This window comes from Pseudorca crassidens, chromosome 4 (assembly GCF_039906515.1).
Source record: "Pseudorca crassidens isolate mPseCra1 chromosome 4, mPseCra1.hap1, whole genome shotgun sequence".
In the NCBI taxonomy this organism is placed as follows: Eukaryota; Metazoa; Chordata; class Mammalia; order Artiodactyla; family Delphinidae; genus Pseudorca; species Pseudorca crassidens.
Window position 1 is genome coordinate 68534334 of NC_090299.1, and position 20588 is coordinate 68554921.

General features: G+C 36.2%; 1 long non-coding RNA gene and 1 pseudogene across 1 annotated transcript in view; both read right to left on the reverse strand.

The window, feature by feature from the left end:
* Positions 1-12724, reverse strand: part of LOC137224125 (mitotic spindle assembly checkpoint protein MAD2A pseudogene) — a 34572-nt pseudogene extending 21848 nt beyond the window's left edge.
* Positions 1-20588, reverse strand: part of LOC137223163 (uncharacterized) — a 134039-nt gene that overhangs the window by 86702 nt on the left and 26749 nt on the right. The gene's annotated exons all lie outside the window — the stretch shown is intronic.

Genomic DNA, 20588 nt, shown 5'->3' on the forward strand with positions numbered 1-20588 from the left:
ACAAGTTTCTAGAAACATACAGCCCACCAAAACTGAATTAAGAACATATAGATAATTTCAGCAGACTGATCACTAGAAGCAAATTAGACTCAGAAATAAAAACAACAACAACAACAAACTCCTTACAAACAAAAGTCCAGGGCCAGATGGCTTCACAGGTGAATTCTACCAAACACACAAAGAAGAACTTATACTGATCCTTCTCAAACTCTTCCAAAAGACTGAAGAAGAAGAACACTCTTAAAGACATTCTATGAAACCACCATCACCCTGATACCAAAACCAGACAAAGACACTACCAAAAAGGAAAATTACAGGCCAAAAGCTTTGATGTATATAAATGCAAAAATTCCCAAGAAAATACTAGGAAACCAAATCCAACAACACATAAAAAAGATCATATATCATGACCAAGTGGGATTCATCCCAAGTTAACAAGGATGGTTCAACATATGCAAATCAATCAATGTAATAAACCACATTAACAAAAGAAGAGTCAGAAACCACATGATCATCTCAATAGATCCAGAAAAAAAACATTTGATAAAATTCAACATCCATTCATGATAAAAACTCTTACCAAAGTGGGTATAGACGGAACATATCTCAACATAATGAAAGCTACTTATGACAAACCCAAAGTCAATATAATACTCAATACTGAAAGCCTTCCTGCTAAAATCTGGAAATAAGACAAGGATGCCCACTCTCACCACTTCTATTCAACACAGTATTGGAAGTCCTAACCACAGCAATCAGACAAGAAAAAGAAATAAAAGGTATCCAAATTGGATGGAAAGCGGTAAAATTTTCATTACATGCAGATGACACGGTATTATATATAGAATACCCTAAGATTCCACACAAAAACTACTAGAACAGACAAACTCAGAAAGGTAGCAGAAAACAAGATTAACATACAGAAATCAGTTGCATTTCTTTACACTAACAATGAAATATAAAAAAGGGAATGTAAAAAAAAAATCCCTTTTAAAATTGCACCCCAAAAAATAAAATACTTAGAAATAAACCTAACCAAGGAGGTGAAAGACTTACATGAGAACTATAAGATATCAATAAAGAAAATTAAAGAGGATTCAAAGAAATGGAAAGATATCCCATGCTCTCAGATTGGAAGAATTAATATTGTTAAAAAGGCCATACTACCCAGAGCAATCTACAGATTTAATGTGATCCCTATCAAATTACCTATGACATTTTTCACAGAAATAGAAAAAATAATCCAAAAATGTATATGGAACCATAAAAGACCCAGAATTGCCAAAGCAATCCTGAGGAAAAAGAACAAAGCAGGAGGCATAACCCTTCCAGACTTCAGGCAATACTACAGAGCTACAGTAATCAAAACAGTGTGGTATTGGCACAAAAAATAGACAAATGGATCAATGGAACAGAATAGAGAGCCTGGAAATAAAGCCACACACCTATGGTCAGTTAATCTTTGACAAAGGAGGCAAGAATGCACAATGGAGAAAAGACAGTCTTTTCAGGGAGTAGTACTGGGAAAGTTTGACAGCTGCATGTAAATCGATGAAGTTAGAACATATACTCACACCATACACAAAAATAAACTCAAAATGGCTTAAAGACTTAAATATAAGACATGACACCATAAAACTCAGAAGAGAACATAGGCAAAACATTCTCTGACATAAATTGTACCAATGTTTTCTTAGGTCAGTCTCCCAAGAAAATAAAAATAAAAGCAAAAATAAACAAATGGGATGTAATCAAACTTACAAGCTTTTGTACAGCAAAGGAAACCACAAACCAAACAAAAAGTCAACCTACAGACTGAGATATTTTATTTGCAAATGATGAGACTTGATAAGGGCTTAATTTCCAAAATACTCAAACTGCTCATACAACCAACAACAAAAAAATAAACAACCCAATCGGAAAATGGACAGAAGACCTAAATAGACATTTCTCCAAAGAAGACATACAGATGACAAACAGGCAGATGAAAAGATGCTCAACATTCCTAATTATTAGAGAAATGCAAATGAAAACTACAATGAGATACCACCTCCCACTGGTCAGAATAGCCATCATTAAAAAGTCTACAAACAACAAATGCTGGAGAGGGTGTGGAGAAAAGGGAACCCTCCTACGCTGTTGGTGGGAATGTAAGTTGGTGCAGCCACTATGGAAAACAGTATGGAGGTTCCTCAAAAACTAAGAATAGACTTGCCATCTGATGCACCAATCCCTTTCCTGGGTATATATCTGGACAGAACTATAATTCAAAAGGATACATCCACCCCTATGTTCATAGCAGCACTATTTATAATAGCCAAGACATGGAAATAACCTAAATATCCATCAACAGATGAATGGATAAAGGAGATGTGGTACATGTATACAGTGGAATACTACTCAGCCATAAAAAAGAATGAAATCATGCCATTTGCAGCAACATGGATGGTCAGAGATTATCATACTAAGTGAAGTAAGTCAGAAAATGAAAGACAAATACCATATGATATCACTTATACATGGAATCAAAAATATGACACAGATGAACTTATCTATGAAACAGAAACAAACCCACAGACATAAAGAAGAGACATGTGGTTGCCAAGGGCAAGGAGGTGGGGGACGGAGGGATTGGGAGTTTGGGTTTAGCAGATGCACACTATTATATATTGAATGGATGAACAAGGTCCTACTGTACAGCACAGAAAACTATATTTAATCTCCTGTGATAAACCACAATGGAAAAGAATATAAAAAAGACATATATATATATATATATATATATAACTGAATCATTTTGCTGTACAGCAGAAATTAACACATTGTATATCAGTGATACTTCAATTAAAAAAATTAGTACTGCAAACTTATAGAAAAGGTAACTGAGGTAGAGAGGAGCAAATTAAGTTGTCCAAGACCAAAGAGCTAGTAAGTGGTAAATTCTATATTCAACACCAGTCACTCTGAGCCCTAAGCCATTATTCTTTTCAGTTAATAATTTCACAGTTGAAAACTACTGTTAAGCCAAAATCTGTCTGTATTTTGTGTTCAGTGTACCAAACAACCGATAAATAAAACCCTTTATTCCTGGTTGTGGAGCCTAGTTATTTTCCTCAAAAACTGGCAGGGCACCTAATTGATATTCTATTGGCTGTATCATTTTCAGGTAGGCAGTGGTTATTTATTTTACCCTCCTAGGTATGTATGACTTGGGATATGAGGTAAAAGATAAGGGTTATAGTAAACTGAGCTGGGTGTCAAAGTGGTTCAGAAATGATATTAAAACAGCCCCTTGAAGAGTCAAGGAAAATGGGAATGACTACATTGGAGGGCAAAACAGAAAGTAAAGGCAGAGAGTAAAGCCAGAACATCAAACCAAATGCTCTGGATTTAAAGGCAGAAACTAAATGCTAGCTTTTAGGATGGAAACAGACACAAAACTTAAGTAAACAACTATGAGCTACCACTACACTCTTACTGGAATGGCCAAAATACAGAACACTGACAATTACAAATTCTGACACTGATGTGGAACAACAGGAACTCTCACTCTTTGCTTATGGGAATGCAAAATGGTACAGAAACTTTCAAAGTTTGGTGATTTCTTACAAAATTAAACATGTTCTGATTCAGTAATCATGCTCCTTGGTATTTACCCAGAAGAGATGAAAACTTATATCTATACAAAAACCCGCATACGGATGTTTATAGCAGTCTTATTCATAATTGCCAAAACTTGAAAGCAATCAAGTTGTATTTCAGTAGGTGAATGGATAAATTGTTTTGAATCCAGATAATGGAATCTTATTCAGGGCTAAAAAGAAATGCGCTCTCAAGCCCTTAAAATACATGAAGGAAACTTAAATGCATATTACTAAATGAAAGATCAACTGAAGAGGTTACCTACTTTATGATTCCAACTCTATGACATTCTGGAAAAGACAAACCTTGGAGACAGTAAAAAGATCAGTTGTTGCCAGGAATTAGGGGTGAGGGAAAGATAAATAAGCAGAGCACAGAGCATTTTTAGACCAGTAAAAATACTCTGTATGGTACCATAATGTTGGATACATGTCATTATACATTTATCCAAACCGATAGAATGCACAAAACCAAGAGTGAGTCATAATGTAAACTATGAGCTTTGCAGGGTAATGATGTGTCAATGTAAGGCCATATATTGAAACATATACCACTCTGGTGGGTGATATTGATAATGGGGGAGCCTATCCATTTATGGAGGTAGGGGGTATATCAGGAAATCACAGTACCTTCCACTTAATTTTGCTGTGAACCTAGTGATGATTTTAAAAAGCCTATTTGAAAAAAAATAAACAAAAACAACTATTACGTGAATTTGGATAGGTGATTTTCTGTGGTGTCTGTGTAGCTACAGGGACATTTTCTGGGATACTCCAGGATTTGCCTTTAAGTGGGACGAGAGCTAGTAAGGGCTCCAAACCAACTTGTTCAATTCTCTGCTATGAAGTCCCTTATAAGTTATCTAGAGCAACATTCTTAATGTGGGAGTAAGGAAACAGGCTCAGAGAGGTTAAGTAACTTATAGCAAGTGACATAGCTATTGTATGTCAGTCTTCATCTATAAAACGTCAATGTCTTATTTGAGAAGTGTCAATGTCAGCAATGACTGCTTTTTTGATAGAAAATTAGTTGTGTATTATAAATGTATGCTAAATAAGCAAATTCACCCTACAGAGCTTGGTGAAGGAATTTCACTAAGAAAATTAAGTGATAATCAAAGGCCACTGTAATAATGTGTTATAAGTCCAAAATCAAGATGTGTTATCTATAAATTCGGTATTCTTTCAATTTTTGTGTATTTGCTTGCCATAATAGAATAATATTTCTTCAATAAAAGAGATCTGAGGTCAAATGTATTTCTAAAATGAAATGTTTTATATAGCATTCCTGGAGATTCACAATATACATCAGTGCAGTAAAGGAAATATTTGGTTGTTGCAAAATAAAATTACATATCTACAGTTAGCTCTCAATCACTTAGCTAATGAAAAGAAATTTTTTGTAAAACTTTGTCACTAAATACTTTGTTATATAAACAATTTCCCAACTCCAGAGCAGTTAAGAAGCAGAAGATCATGAGTTATTAACCATGCTCAGGCTCTGGGACCAAACTTTGGGATCAAATCCTGGCCCTGGCACTCACTAGTCATGTGACTCTGGAAAAATTTCTTAGTCCTTCTAGGCTTTAGTATCTATTAGATAGAAATAATAATTTGATATACCTCATAGACTTTTCAGAATTAAATCAGCTAATATTTATAAAAGACTTTGAATAGTGCCTGGCACAGAGCTATCACACAATGCATGTTAGCTGCTGGAGTTATCACTCACTAGCAAGCAGGGAAAACATCTAGAAAATGGGAGGGCTTCCTTTGCAACCTGGATCTTTATTCACCTCCTTTTTTTAATATATTTTCCACAATATATTCTTTTTTCCTATTCCTTTCTTTCACCTTGTCTATCGTGAGAAGCAGTGTGTGGACAAAGATAAGTTTAGGACATGTGATATTAGAATCAGAGATTGAGGGAAGAAGAAAACAAAGAATGAGAAGAAAGAAAAGTACACATGAATGCTCAGACGAAAAAAGAAAGACATGGATTTGAATGAATAATTTCATGGAGTTACAGCCTTACAGGTTCAGAATTCCTAGTTCTGAAATATACAACATCTACTGTACAAGATGGGCTACTTGTAGGATTCATAAAACGGTAATGAAATAGATTTTTTTTAAATATATTGAACTGATTTTCACTTGCTTATGAGTGATACTTGAATTGTCAGTTTCAGCATCCTAACATAGTCAGTACCAAGCAACATTACAGTTCCTACCTCACTTGTTTAGTTCATTGCTATGAAATAAATTTGACCTTCATAAAATACCATTTGCTATAAAAATGATTCTTGTTTCGCATAAGTAAAACTGTATTATGGGAGGTACTTATTTATTGTTTCTTCTTAATTGATTTTCTATTATTTTGCAAAAACTGCATTCCAGAATGTTGAAAGATATGGTCCTACTCTGATTATAGAAGTTCAACTATTTTTTCTAGTGAAAATCAGTACCAGTAAGGGGATGTGACAAAAATATATTCAAGCAATATTATGACATAATGACATGTGATTAACTGAAAGTATTGATTCATTTGAAGGCAAAACATATTAGGAACAACTGAAAAGTAGATCTCAGGAGATAATTAACAATGGGCTTCATGGAAGAATTATCACCTTTGGAAAAATCATTATTAGAGTAAACAGTACTACAGAAAATTTTTCACAGTATGGAAACAAATGTGATATACAGTCTAAAAATTAGGTTGAGAAGCAATGTTAAATAAGTCAAAGATGGTAATGAAGACAGTATTCACAGACACAGAAAATGACTCGGACACCAGGTAATGGAAATAACAATTATACTTAATAGCAGACAGCAGTGTAGGTGTTAGCTGCTACTTGAGCAGAGAAGAGATGCATTATTCAAAATTATTTTTCTTAATTGTAAAACATATGAGAAAAAAGAGAAGACGCAATTTATTCTAGAAACGCTGTCGTAAAAAATCTAATATTCAGATCAAAAGACAATTCAAGCATGGTTTACTGGCAAACCTATAAACAACTATATATGTTTGACATTTTCTTTCAAATGTCTGCATTTTAAAGACACCAGTTACTGTGATGATGTTTTTAATATAAATGCAACATACATTAGTGGACATTATATATTAGAAAAAACTTACTTGGAAAGTAACTAAAATATGATAACTGTAAAATAATACAGTGTATTTCAAAGACTTAGTATGGAAAATGTAAAACATCTTATTTGTAGTACTTTTCTTTTTTTAATGAGCCAAGCTTTGTTTGGGGGCTTTTGTTTGTTTTAATTTTTATTATTTATTTATTTTTGGCTGCATTGTGCCTTAGTTGTGGCACGCGGGATCTTCACTGTTGCATACGGGATCTTTCGTTTCAGCACGTGGGCTCTTCCTTGCAGCACACAGGCTTCTCTCTAGTTGTGGCATGTGGGCTTCTCTAGTTGTGGCATGTGGGTTTTTCTCTCTCTAGTTGTGGCACATGGGCTCCAGAGTGCGTGGGCTCTGTAGTTGTGGCATGCAGGCTCTCTAGTTGAGACACGTGGGCCCAGTAGTTGTGGCATGTGGGCTTAGTTGCTCCATGGCAGGTGGGATCTTAGTTCCCCGACCACGGATCAAACCTGCATCCCCTGCATTGGAAGGCTGATTCTTTACCACTGGACCACCAGGAAAGTCCCTGTGGTATTTTGTTGATTACAAGTTGAATTGAAAAACATCTTTAACATATTGGGTTAAATAAAATATATTACAAAATTTAATATTACCTGTTCCTTTTTATTTTTGTGTGGTTAACAAAAAAAAATGTGAAATTAAAGAGCTAGGTCTAATTATCTTTTAATTGGTCAGAGCTGATAGAGATGGTAGTTTGAAAACCATCATACAGTTTCTTGGGAGATGATTTCACGTACTCTTAAAAAGAATTAAAAGTTGATTTCTTTTCATGACACGGAATTCAGGCCTTGACCATGACAATCAAGAAACTAACAAAGGCATCCAGATGATACTTTAGAGATCCTTACATTAATTACATTTTTACAGTCTATGCCTGTATTGTTTATGTATATTATAGTAACTTTGAACTGAATCAATTAGATACCACTTTCCAGCTGAGACCTTTAAACTCTCTAAGCCTATGTATTTATCAGTTAATCACAAAAAAAAAAAGACTTTTGGTCTTTTATGATTGCTGGTTGAAGGTTTTAAGAATTTAAGTAATAATCAATTTGTATTACATTCAGTTCATGTTAAGAATTATTATTAGATATTATTACTATTATTGTTATTAGTAGAAACTTTAGTTTTTTCTGAGCTTATGAATACCTGGAATAGCTGGCAGACTCTATTCATGCCCTTCCTTTTTTTTTTTTTTTCCCTACCTATGTTATAAAGGGCACAGCAGGGAAATCACCAGCTAGAGCATGAAGCTAGAGCTATTTTGCATTCATCTTCCCTTCAGGAGGAAATATTGAAATGCCAGTTGCTGTGCTGCCCGATACACTGTGAAATCATTTACTGCCCAATGGGATTAAGAGACCTGGTGATGTGTTGCTTTTTCTGAATATAATTTCCCTGAGACAGCTGCTGCAACATAGCCATCTGATTGGGTATCATGGCTGAGACATATTTTAGAAGCCTATCTTCCTTTTTCCCTATTTCTCAACATGGGCAATTTATATCCATAAACCAATGACTTAAAGTGTTTTGCTCAGAGCAACTAGTCAAGAGAGCAATGCATTTAGAGTCAGGAGACCTAGTTTCTATTCCAGACTCAGCCACTAATGAAATTGATGACTTTGAGTTATTTAATTTCTCCTGCCCTTAATTTCTTCCTGTATACAACGAAGAGTCTGAACTGAATTTTTTAAATACCTCTTTCAAATACAGTTGCCTAAACTTTTCTTGTCACGTTTGAAATGAAAATACTCTGTTATTTTATGATTTTTCTGCTATCTCCCTGATGTTGCCTATTTTGAGTCATTGGCATTTATTGATCCATTCAACAAGTATTTGAGGGCCTGCTTTTGATAGTGTTCTAAGTGTTAGGAAAACAGTAGTAAACAAAAATATATCCTTGTGAACTCTGTAGTCTGGTGAGAGAAAAAAACATTAATCCAATATTTATACCTACATCTCCACACAAACACATATGATATAATTGTAACAAGTGCCATGGAGGCATAAAATTCAGAGATATGAGAGTAAAAAAGAAGTATGTAGCTTTGGGGGGAAGAGAGGATATGTGTGTGTATAAACAAATATTATTTATTTTCCTTTTAGAACATTATATATTCTCATTAATGTACTATTTATTCAATCATTAAAATTTTGAGTCTAATTCTTGTTATATCTGAAGTGTTACATACTTCAATTTACAGTAATAAATAAAACCTTTATGGTGCTTACAGTGTAGTTAAAAAGACATAGCAAATAATCAACAGAGTTTTGCTTCCACTTAAGATGTGGAAAGCAAGGGAATGTGACTTCTATCCTAACAACCAAAAAAGGCATACCATTTACAAAAGCGTAACTTTCCTGGAAAGTACAGAATACTTGTCTGTAGACCACCAAGGGACTTAATTTCAAGTGACAAACCTCTCCCAGGAGAAAAGGGACAAATGAACTGTTTCATTTTTCTCAAAGCAGAGAAGATATAGGTGCTTCAATAGAAGGATGAGACATTGGCTGAAATGATGAATCACTGTGACCGAGCTGGGCTATCCTATCAGTTTAGCATAACTGGGAGCCACAGACATGTGGAGAGCTCTTCCCCCAGGCTTCCTCCAGATACTTAGATTAGGCAGGGCTGAAGACAAGAGTGAATTCCCTCAGTGGCACAGGCATGCATGAGATGATTTTCAGCCACAATGCCTGCCCTGGAACTTCTTCCCATAGGAAGCAAGTCTTTAGCTACTGAAGGGGAGGTGACAGCGAAAAACACCCTCTCAACCCTATGGTCTTTTGGGGAGTGGTAGAAGCGAAATCTGTCTAAGGATAGGAAATTCTCTTCACTGATGCCATAAAGCAAGCAAATATATACAACTTCTAGAGGAAGGATAAAAGTCCTTTGTGCCTAGGAAAGGTCCATGAAAAACCCCTGGACCCAGCACTGATATAAACAGAAGTTTGCTACTATTTAGGGAGGAACAGGGAATTCTCTTTTTCTCCTTCTCTTCTTTCTAAAACCTATCACAGATAGAAATCAATTTCTAGTCATAGAGAGTGCTGCCAGAAACCCTGAGAAGGTGCTAGGCTTCCCACAGCCTAGACACATAAACCCTTACTAAGACTGAGGTTGCACCAGGAGAAATGCAGTGTGCTGCTGCAGACAGAGCATGGAAAGAGAAACTACCTCTGTGCACAGCTGTGCAGAGGCAACTGAAAGCAGAAAATGGAAAAGGAACACAGAGAAGCCTTCCAGCCACCTCAGGGCTAATGCTAAGCACAAGGTAACAATAACGTGTTGCTGGAAGAATCTGAACAAACAGAATGTGAACAGAAGGGATGGGGCCACTTCTAACCTTGGGTGATAAAAAATGACCCTGAATAGTTTTCCACTCTCCTTCTCCTTGTACTGTCTTGAGATTAATATGTACAGTGACTCTGAAAGACACATGGTAAAGATAGCATAGGCATCTTCCCTCACGACAGAAGCAGCTTGGTGTTTTGTCATGTCTCGGAAGAGAAGAACTAACAGATTGGGGACACCAAATGAACTTTATATGAGCTTAAAATAAAATCCTGTTATGATTGTGCCACTACACATTTTTGTCTGTTATCTAGCAACAGTGCTTTCTTAATTATAAAAATGGTACTTTGAAGTAAAACAATTTCACAGTATAAACATAAACTATATGGCATTGGCCTAGCAATCAGATACAGTATCTGAGAAATTGATACCAGAGCTCAGAAACATGTCAACTCCTTGGACAGTGGCAGTACATCATTTAAGGCTGTTGCCCTTGATATAGTAGACTGACCACACGCCTACTAAGTTGTAGTTCTAGGAAATGTGAAAATTAAAATGATAGTATGCACTGGCTTTTATTTTATGCTTCCGGAATATATTTTATGAAAGAGATAAGTTCAAGAAATAATTATATGGTTTACAAAATGAAATGAAAGCAAACAAAGAGTCCTAACATTTGGAGACTCTCAAAAGTTAGGAAAATTCTGGCTGCTTCTGGACTTATAACAGTCAGATTTGAGCAACAGATTATCAGGAAAACAAAATCACACAGCTTTGTGCAAAGCTTAGATGAACAGTTTTTCTAAATAGATAAGCCTATTATTTCTGATAACCTCGAGGTGTTCAAAGGTGTTCAGCATTTAAGAGAGAGAGAGGAAAGAATTTACGATTAGAATTAGGAAATTATTTTGGATGTGGTTAGGTAGTTGCTGGTACATAAATGGATAGGAAGCAGATGGATCTGAAGCTCAATGTCTTTGAGGAATTCTCTTGTCATTAGATCAAAGCCAATTTTTAAAATGCATTGCTTATTTTAATCTTAAATCAACCCTCCACCTCTAAACTTGAACCAGTAAGAAATGGACTCTAAAAACTGGGAAGCCCCCAAAGAAGGATACACCCTAGCAGCCACTTCATACATGTCTATGGATAATAATGGAAAAGGAACAGGAACAGTCCCACAGGGTGGCATTAGAAAGCCTTGGAGAATAGTGTACTGGTGAGTTACTCACAAAACAGAATTAAGATCCTGTTATGCCAGGGTTGAGAGATTTTCCACATTGGGCCCAGCAGTAATTTAGTATTTCTATGATCCAGACTGCTGTGTATTTCTAAATATTTCCTTTTTTTTTCTTTTTTTTTGTAGTGGAAGTTTTCACTGCAATTATCCTGTTTTCACTACAGCATTGTATTCTGGGTGTGTGTTGAGGAGGGTGGGTGCAGATAAGTTCTCTTTATCATGCATATATTATTCTGTCATAAAGCACAACCTTCAGTTGTAAAGAAAATGACTGTAAATCACCCAGAAACCCTGAACTTCCATTTGGATAATGTATGCTAGGGTTGCATCACTTGAGAAGGTGGTGTGGGAGGGAAGTTAAAACAGATATTCCATGACCAGAAAACCGAACTATAACAAACACTGACTAGTTGTTATGGTTGCATTGTATTTTTTAATGTAGTGTTTTTTTCTCTTTTTTTAACATATTTATTGAAGTATAATTGCTTTACAATGGTGTGTTAGTTTCTGCTGTATAACAAAGTGAATCAGCTATACATATACACATATCCCCATATCTCCTCCCTCTTCCTTCTCCCTCCCACCCTCCCTATCCCACCCCTCTAGGTGGTCACAAAGCACCGAGCTGATCTCCCTGTGCTATGCGGCCGCTTCCCACTAGCTATCTGTTTTACATTTGGTAGTGTATACATGTCCATGCCACTCTCTTACTTTGTCCCAGCTTTCCTGGGACTTTGTCCCCTTTTCCTCAAGTCTTTCTCTACACCTGCATCTTTATTCCTGTCCTGCCCCTAGGTTCTTCAGAACCATTTTTTTTTCTTTAGATTCCACATATATGTGTCAGCATACGGTATTTGTTTTTCTCTTTCTGACTTCACTCTGTATGACAGACTCTAGCTCCATCCACCTCACTACAAATAACTCAATTTCATTTCTTTTTTTGGCTGAGTAATATTCCATTGTATATATGTGCCACATCTTCTTTATCCATTCATCTGATGATGGACGCTTAGGTTGCTTCCATGTCCTGGCTGTTGTAAATAGAGCTGCAATGAACAGCTTTTTTGGGGGGGGGGCAGGATATAAGATGTATTTCTCACTATAGATCATACTCAAAAAGGCTTGAAAGCCACGGATCTAGACAATTCTCAGTAAGATACCAGGATACTTGCTCTTCTGATTCCCATTTGACAGATAGAGAAAACTAGGCTTTCAAGGAGTGGGTGAGATGGGGCTCCTGGGTCCCCTGGGTGGGGAGCCCTTGCTCTGAGCCCCTCCGAGGGGTCTGCAGGACTGGCTGTAAAGGCGGGACCCCCGGCTTGCAGCTCTGGTCCCTGGTCCTCCTGCTCAGCAAAGCAGGGTTGGCCAGCGTCCCACATCTCAGCCATCTAGGGACCAGAGGGCGTGGGTGTCTGGAGCTTGGAGGAGGTGCTGGGTTCAAATTCCAGCTCTACTGTCTCCTGCCTGGGAGACCATGGCCCTCAGGGAAAGAGGAAAGTGCCTTGAAGGAGACGGCCCTCCTGCCCGTCCACAGCCCCCATGGAAAGCCAGGGCATGGGCCAAGGCCATGCTCTCCCCAACCTGGACATAGGTCTCCCGCCTATCCAGTGGAGGGCGGATGCCCGGGACTTGGCCTCAACGGCCCGTATCCCTCTGTGCAGGCCCTGGTTCCGACCAGCCATCCAGACACCTGAGCCTGGGGCCGCCACTCACCTGGCCGATCCTGGTGCTGAGCAGGTGGGGACCACAGGAGCGCGTGATGGGCAGGAAGAGGCAGGGCCACCACCTCTCAGGCCTCAGCTTTCTCCCCCAGCCATCCTGTTATTTCTTCCTTTGGCTACGACCAGACTCCAGCCCTTTCTCCGCCCCCAACACCTCTGCCTCCTGGTCCAGCCCCATCCTGGGACTCCTGAATCACAACCTCCATGCTGGCCTCCCCACGTCCGCCACTGTCCTGGTCATTGTGGTACACGACTCTTTTTGAATATGGTTTTCTCAGGGTATGTGCCCAGTACTGGGATTGCTGGGTTGTATGGTAGTTAGTTTTGATTTGCATTTCTCTAATGATTAGTGATGTTGAGCATCCTTTCATGTGTTTGTTGGCAATCTGAATATCTTCTTTGGAGAAATGTCTGTTTAGGTCTTCTGCCCATTTTTGCACTGGGTTTTTTGGTTTTTTTGATATTGAGCTGCATGAGCTGCTTATAAATTTTGGAGATTAATCCTTTGTCAGTTGCTTCATTTGCAAATATTTTCTCCTATGCTGAGGGTTGTCTTTTCATCTTGTTTATGTTTCCTTTGCTGTGCAAAAGCTTTTAAGTTTCATTAGGTCCCATTTTTTTATTTTTATTTTTATTTCCATTTCTCTAGAAGGTGGGTCACAAAGGATCTTGCTGTGATTTATGTCATAGACTGTTCTGCCTATGTTTTGCTCTAAGAGTTTGATAGTTTCTGGCCTTACATTTAGGTCTTTAATCCATTTTGAGTATATTTTTGTGTATGGTGCTAAGAAGTGTTCTAATTTTATTCTTTTACGTGTAGCTGTCCAGTCTTCCCAGCACCACTTATTGAAGAGGCTGTCTCTTCTCCATTGTATATTCTTGCCTCCTTTATCAAAGATAAGGTGACCATATGTGCGTGGGTTTATCTCTGGGCTTTCTATATTGTTCCATTGATTTTTTAAATGTAAAGTCTGCTTGCTTTGTTCCTATTAAGGGACTTTGCATTGATATTCACAAATGGAATTAATGTGTATTTTTCTGTCTTGTGCAATCTTTATTAGGATTAGGCATCAAATATACCTGTTTAAGAAACAGAATCTGGATGATTCTAGTCTTCTAGGCTATAGAAAGAAGTCAGGTAACCAGGAATCATCTATTCTTTGAGGTTTAATAAATTCCCCTGAAAAACATCCAGCCTAGTGCTTTTTAATGTGTTTCTTTGTGATAACTTTCTATAGTTCTCCTGTGGAAATTTTTTATTATCTCTGTATCTCTACTAGTGTCCACTTAATAAATACTAATTAAATTACTTAGAAAGTATTTATTATAATCTAAGTTTACATAGTATTTATAAGCTTTTATGAAAATTTATGGGTTTTTCAAAATTTTCCTTATCTCTCATTTTCTCATTTATTTCTCCCTCTCATTTCCCTCTTATTTTGCATATTTGTATTTTCTATCTCTTCTTAATTGTCAACGTTTGATTTTTTTATTTTGTCAAAGAACTAATTTTTGATTTATTCAATAGTTCTACTACTTTTCTCTTTTAGTTAATTTCTACTTTCGTTTGTATGTATCCCACCTTTTTTGTTTGTTCTCTATGTTTACACTGGAATGTGTATGTGTTCCAACAGCTTTGTTATGAAATTCTGTTCATTTATAAAATATTTAAGACTATGGGCATCACTTGGAGATATTGTGTATTTGGTTCTAAAACACCACAATGAAGCGAATATTGCAATAAAGCAGGTCAAATGAATTTTTTGGTTTCCCAGTGCAAATGAATGTATATACTATACTATAGTCTGTTAAGTGTGTAATAAATAGCATTATTCTAAAAAACAATGTACAAACCTTTAAAAAATACTTTAGGCTAAAAAATGCTAACCATCCTGTGAGCCTTCAGTAGGTCATAATCTTTTTGCTGGTGGAGGATACTGCATCAGTGTTGATGGCTGCTGACTGGTCAGGGTGGAAGTTGCTGAAGCCTGGGGAGGCTGTGGCAGTGTCTTAAAATAAGACAACAATGAAGTCTGCCACATCAGTTTACTCCCTTTCACGTACGATTTCCCTGTGGCATGCAATGCTGTTTGAGAGCATCTTACTCACAGGACTTCTTTCAAAATCAGAGTCAATCCTCTCAAACCATGCTGCTTTATCAACTATTTTTATGTAATATTCTGAACACTCTGTTATCATTTCACCAATCTTCACAGCAACTTCACCAGGAGCAGATTCCATCTCAAGAAATCACTTTCTTGGCTCATCCAGAAGAAGAAATTCACCTCCTCATCCATTAAAGTTTTCTCATGAGGCTGCAACAATTCAGTCACATCTTCAGGCTCCACTTCTAATTCTAGTTCTGATATTCCCACCAGATACTTCCTCTGCTAAAGTCTTAAACCCTTCAAAGTCACCCAGGAGGGTAGGAATAAACCTCTTCCAAACCCCTGTTAATGTTGACATTTTGACCACTTCCCATGAACTGTGAATATTTTTAATGGCATCTAAATGGGTAAATCCTTTACAGAAGGTTTTGAATTGACTTTGCCCAGATCCATCAGATGGATCACTATCTATGGAAACTACAGCTTTAAAAAATGTGTCTCTTAAGTAATAAAACTTGACTCCTTGATCCATGGGCTGCAGAATAAATGTGTGTTAGCAGGCATGAAAACAACATTAATCTCACTGTACATCTCCATCAGAGCTCTTGAGTGATCAGGTGCATTGTTAATGAGCAGTAATATTTTGAAAGAAATCTTTTCCTGAGAAGTAGATCTCAACAGCAGGCTTAAAGTATTCAACAAGCCATGTTGTAAGCAGATATGCTGTCATCTAGGGCTTTGCTCTTCCATTTACAGTGCACAGGCAGAGTAGATTGAGCATAATTCTTCAGGTCCTGAGGATTTTCCAAATGGTAAATGAACACTGGCTTCAAGTTAAAGTCATCAGTTGCCTTAGCCCCTAACAAGAGATTCAGCCTGTCCTTTGAAGCTTTGAAGCCAAGCATTGACTTCTCCTCTCTATGAAAGTCCTAGATGGCACCTTCTTTTAATATAAGGCTGTTTTGCCTACGTCGAAAACCTACTGTTTAGTGGGGCCATCTCCATTAGTTATCTCAGCTAGATCTTCTGGATAACTTGCTGCAGCTTCTACATCAGCACTTGCTGTTTCACCTTGCACTTTTATGTTATGGATATGATCTCTTTCCTTAAACCTCATGAACCAGCCTCTGCTAGCTTCAAAGTTTCCTTCTGCAGCTTCCTTACCTCTCTCAGCCTTCACAGAATTGAAGAGAGTTAGGGCCTCAGTCTGGATTAGGCTCTGACTTAAGGAAATATTGTACTTTGTTTGATCTTCTATCCAGACCACTAAACTTTCTCCGTATCAGCAACAGAGCTGTTTCCCTTTCTTATCTGTACGTCCATTGGCGTATCACTAAATTTCCTTTAAGAACTTTTCCTTTGCATTCACAACTCGACTTTTTGGCACAAGAGGCCTCACTTTCAGCCTCTCTTGGCTTTAGACATACCTTCCTCACTAAGTTTAATCATTTTTAGCTTTTGATTTAAAGTGAGAGACATGTGACTCTTTCACTTGAACACTTAGAGGACTTTGTAGGGTTATTAATTAGCCTAAGTCAATATTGTTGTATTTTAGGGAATAGAGAGGCCTTAGGAAAAGGAGAGAGATAGGACACTGGCCAGCTGGTGAAGCAGTCACACATTTACTAAGTTCCCTGTTTTATATGGGTGCAGTTTGTGGCACCCCAAAACAATTACAATAGTAACATCAAAGATCAACAAATATAATACTATGAAAAGTTTGAAATACTGTGAGAATTACTAAAATGTGACATAGAGACATGAAGTGAGCAAATGCTGCTGGAAAACAGCACCGACAGACTTGCTTGAGGCACAGTTATCACAAACCTTCAATTTGTAAAAAATGAAATATCTGTGAAGTGCAATAAAATGGAGCACAATAAAACAAGGTATGTCTGTACATACTAGAATTTTCCTGTGCTTCTAATATTTGGATTATTAGCACACTTTTTACAAGATTTCTTTGACTACTTACTATTAGAAAGAATATCCTATTTTCCTTGTCTCTTTCAGTTCACCCAAATTTTCCATTGTATTTTTATCAAATATGTAATATTTACATGCTATTCTGAAATGTTGTCCCTACTTTTATAAGTATTCAGTTAATACATTCAATGCTGAAACTCAGCTGCACTGCCAGAATTTAATAGGATAAATCTTGTCCTTACTCAGTTCTTTAGAAAACATTTTTAGAAATAGTATTCCATGAGTCTTGTGTATTTACTTACTTGTTTACTACAGCTCAACTATATATGTATTAGATTCTTTTAATTTTTTAAATTTTAGTAAAATATACAAAACATAAAATTTGCTATTTTAACTATTTTTGCGTGTACATTTCAGTGGCCTTAAATACATTCACGTTGTTTTTAAAAAATCACTACACTCCAACTCCAGACTTTTTTCATCTTCCTAAACTAAATTCCATACCCATTAAACAATAACTCCCCCAGCCCTGGAATCTACCATTCTAATTTCCGTCTCTATGAATCTGAGTTCTCTAGGTAACTCATGTAAGTGGAATCATACAGAATTTGTTCTTTCGTGACTGGCTTAGTTTCCATAATGTCTAAAAAGATCATATGTGTCTTGCATAAAACAGAATTTCCTTGGTTTTTGGTAGATAATATTCTACCAAATATTATGGTAGATAATGGTAGATAGATATGGTAGATGGTAGATAATATTCTACAATGTGTATATGCTTCATCTTAGTTATTAATTTGTCAATGTGCACTTGGATTGCTTCCTTATTTAGGCTATTGTGAATAATGCTGTTGTGAACACGTGTATACAAATATGTTAAGAGTCCCTATTTTTAGTTACTTTGGTTATAGACCCAGAAGGGGAATAGCTGTATTATGCAGTAATTCTATGTTTTTTTGAAGAACCACCATACTGATTTCCAGAACAGTTGCTCCATTTTACATTCCCACCAGCAACGTAGGAGGGTTCCAATTCCTCCTTGGCACCACCAACGCTTGTTATTTTCTGTTTGTTTCTTTGTTTTCATAATAGCCGTCTTAATGGTTGTGAGATGGTGTGTCATTCTGGTTTCAGTTTGCATTTCCCTAATAATTAGACATGTTGAACATCTTTCATGTGCTTATTGATCATTTACATAACTTTGAGGAATGTCTATTGAAGAGCTTTGCCAATTTTGTAAATGGGTTCTTAGGGATTTTGTTTTGATGTTGTATAGTTTTAGGAGTCCCTTTTATATTCTGGATATTAATTCCTTTTCAGATACATGGTCTGCAAACATTTTCTCCCAATTCATGGGTTATTCACTCTTTTGATAGCACCCTCTGATGCACAAAAGTTTTTAATTTTGATGAAGTCAAATTTATCTATTTTTTTTATTATTGTTGTCTATGCTTTTGGTGTCATATCCAAGAAATTACTGCCAAACCCAATGTCATGAAGCTTCCCCCTTATGTTTTCTCCTAATAGTTTTATAGTTTAGCTTTTACATTTAGGTTTTGATCCATTTTGAGTTATTTTTTGTATGTGGTTTAAGGTAAAAATCCACCTTCATTCCTTTGCAGGTGGATATCCAGTTTTCTCAACACAATTTGTTTAAAAGAGTGTCCTTTCCCTGTTGAATAGTATGGGCACTCTTGCCAAAAATCATTTGGTCATATATGCAAAGGTTTATTTCTGGGTTCTTCATTCTACTCCATTGGTCCATATGTCTGCATTTATGCCATATTACACTGTTTTAATTATTGTAGTTTAGTATTAAATTTTGAAATCAGGAAGCATGAGACTTCCTAATTTGTTTTTCTTTTTTCAAGACTATTATGCCATTTGGAGTCCACTGAGATTCCATGTAAATTTTAAGATGAAGTTTTCTACATCTGCACAAACATCATTAGGATTTTGATAGGGATTTCATTAAATCTCTAAATTGCTTTGGGTAGTACTGACATAATATTAAGTCTTCCAAGCCATGAACCTGTGATATGTTTCCATTTATTCATTTCTTCTTTAATTTCTTTCACCAAAATTTTGTTTGTTACAGTATACAAAGGCTTTCACCTCCTTGGTTAATTTTATTCTGAAATATTTTATTTTTTATGCTCTTATAAATAAAATTTCTTTTTAATTTTCCTTTTGTGATTGTCCTTTGACAGTGTATAAAATTGCAAATGATTCTTGCAACTTTGCTGAATTAATTCAGTAGACCTAGCAGGGTTTTTTTGTGTGTATGGAATCTTTAGGGTTTTCTAAATATAAAATGCCTGTGAACAGAGATAATTTTACTTCTTTGTTTCCAATTTGGACACATATATATATATATATATATATATATATTAACTTCACTGCTCTGGTTAGGACTTCCTAGTTATGTGTTTACTACAAGTGGTCATAGCAGGCGTCCTTGTCTTTCTCCTGATCTTTGAGGAAAAGCTCCCAATCTTTCACCATAAAGTATGATATTAATTTGGGTTTTTCACACATGACTTTTATTATGTTGAGGTAGTTTTCTTCTTTTCCTAGTTTGCTGAACATTTTTATCCCAAAAAGGTGCTGAATCTTGGCAAATGCTTTTCCCACATAAGTTGAGCTGATTTTATGGGGTTTTTTTCTTTGTTCTGTTAATGTGGTATATTACATGACTGATTTTCATATGTTGAACCATTCTTGCATTCCAGGAATAAATACTACTTGGTTATGTTAAATTCTCTTTGCTAGTATTTTGTAGAGAATTTGTATTTCAACATTCATCAGATGTATTGGCCTATAACTTTCCTTTCTTGTAATATCTTTGTCTGGCTTTGGTATCAGAGTAACGCTGGCCTCATAAAATGGCTTTTGAAGTGTTACATCTTCTCCCTGTTTTCATTGCATCCCATAAGGTTTTGTATGTTTTATTTTCCTTTTCATTTATCTCAGGATATTTTTGTAATTTCTCTTGTTATTTCTTCTTTGATCCATTGGTTGTTTAAATCTATGTATTTTTAATTTCCACATATTTGTGCATTTTCCAGTTTTCCACACATTTCAGTTTATTTCTAGTTGCATTCCACTGATATCAGAAAATATACTTTGATTTCAATCTTTTATAAGTTATTAAGATTTATTTAGTGACACAACATTTGGTCTATCCTGGACACTGTGTATTGTTCTGTTGTTGCATGGAGTGTTCTATAAATGTCTGTTATGTCCAATTATTCCATAATGTTGTTCAAGTCTTCTATTTCCTTACTGATCTTTTGTCCAGTTGTTCTATCTACTATTAAAACTAGGGTACTGAAGTCTACTGCTATTCCTGTAGAACTGTACACTTCTCCCTTCAATTCTCACAATGTTTTCTTCACATATTTAGGAGTTCTGATATTTGCTGCATATATATTTTAAATTTTTATACCTCCTTGAAGGACTGACCCTTTTATATAACTGATCCGTTTATATACAAG